This window comes from Nycticebus coucang, chromosome 11 (genome assembly GCF_027406575.1).
Source record: "Nycticebus coucang isolate mNycCou1 chromosome 11, mNycCou1.pri, whole genome shotgun sequence".
NCBI classification, from domain to species: Eukaryota; Metazoa; Chordata; class Mammalia; order Primates; family Lorisidae; genus Nycticebus; species Nycticebus coucang.
Genome location: NC_069790.1, coordinates 123,427,090 through 123,430,156, shown reverse-complemented (window position 1 = coordinate 123,430,156; position 3,067 = coordinate 123,427,090).

Sequence of the window (3,067 nt, the reverse complement as noted above, 5' to 3'; positions counted from 1 at the left end):
GGCATAAAATATTGTGATGAAATTAATAAGGGCTGCTGGGGTTTGTTGGCCTAAACCTGCTCTGACCACCAAAGTGGCCATGGGGCTACAGGGAGGATGCAGGGGCTGGAAATGGTCAAGGCTGGAGCAGGTACAGCGTACAGGCAGGTGACCTGAGGAAGAGAGTCTGGTCGCAGGTCACCTGCCCGTCAGGGGAAGTGAGGAGAAAGCAGCCTTCCATCACGTGGAATATTCTAGAGTAATATTATGCTAATAAAAAAAATGGGAAAGCCTGTTAAGTTTTTGCTGTTGCATAACTATTTTATTGTGATTTAAAAGCTTTGCATATAACAGTATCTGACATCTTCAGCGCTCATATTTAATTTGAAATACTTTCATATTAAAACTGCTGTGACTATCTAATTGTATTTTAAAAATAAATTACTGAGAATAAAATGTGCCCTGGAACGAAATTAGTTTTAAATGGGGTTTAGTTAAATAACATCTTAATGTCTGTGTGTATATTGTTTTTACTAATATGACATCATGCGACAGCTGGGCCTGGCAACTGTCTCAATTGTGGGTAACATCCGTATCAGAGCAAAATGTAAAAAATGAAAGCTCAGCTTACCCTGGAGTGGTAAGCCCTTCTTGCCTCTTTTCAACGGGCTGTGGGTGAAAGAGCTGCCATGTGGCCAGGCTATTTTTATGACGTGTGCATGCTGCGGACAGGACGTCACACAGCTGAGTCACATGTGCTCCAAGTCCATCAGGGGAGGGTGGCGTGTTCCTGGCCACACTACATAAAGATAGTGGCAGAGCCAGCCCCATGGCCCCTTCAGTCTACATAGGAAGATAAAACCACCTATGGGAATTGACCTCCAAATTCATTTCTGGAATGTATACACACTGCCCTTTATCAGCAACAGAGGAAATTCTCACACCTGATACCTCTTTGCCCTCTAAGATGGTCTCTCTAAGTCTCTCTTGCTTCCTAGTCTCAGATACAACTGGCTCTCAAGTCTCCAGGTTCCCACTGAAGCTTGCTTTTTTCTTCCAACTCCATTTCCGTGTTTTCTCTGAGGTCCATGCACAGCTCCAGCACGTGCCTCCTCTGGTCTGACTACAGGTCTTGCTCTCCCCTGAGATCACTCTCTCTCTCTGTCCCAACTTTGCATAATAATCTTTAGTCTTTGGCAGGTTTATTTTCTAGTTTAACTCTCAGAGATCAATTCTTAATTCCAAGCAGCTGGAAGTTACTAAATAGCAACCACAAAACTCAGAAGTGGAAATTAATAGTCTCAGAGAGTGATGAGTGGCGCAATTTTACTTACAGCCTGTTCTATTTTTCTAGATGTCATGTTGATACTTCTTAAAGGCAAAGCAGCCAATAGGCATTGGCCATTAATCATAATTGAAACAAGGTGCCAGGAAATCCCCTCTAACTCTGCGCCATAGTGAAGTAGGCACCTGCCAGATGGAAGTTACACTACGGTGGACTTTGATTTGCTCTTGCAGAGTTGTCGGGCACAGTTTTTCTAAATATTTTTGCTGGTGTCTTTGTGTACAGACTCAGAGTCAGTGGGAGGCGTGGAAGTCTGAGCTTGAAACCTTGAGAATTTCAACACACCCTTGAATAGTCCCCACCTAACACTCACCTCTCTAACATGAATGCTGGACATGTCACAGCCAAGCCAAAGGCAACCAGTGTTTTGTGATGAGGAGCTGTCTCTTCCTTAGCTCATCCCCTAAAATGGGAATACATTTTAGATGTTAGAAAAAGAAGTCTCCCTCTGCAGTGACACTCCATAAATGTGAAGAGCACCCCACCGGGGAATAGCTTGCAGAACCAGTGGGGTGCTTGGAACATTGTTTTTCATTCATTGCGACATGGGAACCCTGATCCGATGCTATAATTTTAAAGATAAACACATGACAATACATTTCAGAATCAACTAGAACGTCCTTATTGTGATGTTTGCAGTCCTTTGGGATAAGAACATTTCCTGGAGGATGAAAGCTTATTCTGTTATCTTCCCTGTCTTAAAACAGGCATTAAGCTTAAAAGTGACTCTACAACTTTGATGAATCTGACTTGTATGACATTTAAATAAATACACTTTAAGCCAAATTGCCCCCAGGATTCGCGAAATTAACAAAAAAATCTTAGAATATGTGGGAGTTTCACTTCATCATTTTCCAGGAAATTTTCGAACTAGAAAAAAAGAAATTATAACGCTCCAGAAGTCATAGCTCAAGAACAGGTCCTGATTCTCTGCCGTTGTGTTTCGTGGAAGCAAATGCCCCTTGTGCGGGCGAAGATGCCTCCCAGGGTGATTGGAAATCTGCCCAGGGCTTTGTGGGGGTGGGTTTCTAGCTTTGGGATTTTTTTTTTCTAGGTTTGTTAAGCTACATAAATGTATTGGCCAGTGAACAGACTGGGATTAGAGCATTTCTTTAGCCTAAGTCAGGTTTTGACCTGAACACCCTGGGAGAATTCCCATCATGTAGCATAACTTAACCTCTTACTAAGGGTGCGTATGTGGGTGCGAGTAGTAAATGTGAATTTCAATTATGGATTAAGAAATAACGCAGGTGTAAAACACACACATTACAAAGTTTATTTGAATGGGAGAATAGTTCAACTCACTTGAGATGGATATTACATATTTTGAAAGAGAAATTTAAGTGTTCTGCACATTACAACCTTCATGTGTTTTCTACTTCTAGCAAATTGCACAATAGGGAAACAATACATTAATATACAAATGCAGAGGGGTCCACTGGTCATGGCTAAGTTGTATTAATGCCCTGCAGAAAGATGATAGACTGAGTTAATAGCTGGTTACTGGCTAAGGGTGAGAGCCAAAGAACCTGAGTCAGTTCACAAGGAAGCCCATCGCCTGCAGTGGAAGGGACGGCCTCAGTTGGCAGGTGAAAAACCTAATTACAGCTGCCAATGGCTAAGGCCATTGTCCATGGAAGAAGAAAACCAAGACCAGGAACATGCTACAGGGATGTCTGGATGTGCGTCCCCAAGGATGTTAATCTCAGACCCCCTTGGCCTAGTCTGGTTTGCAAATCTGTC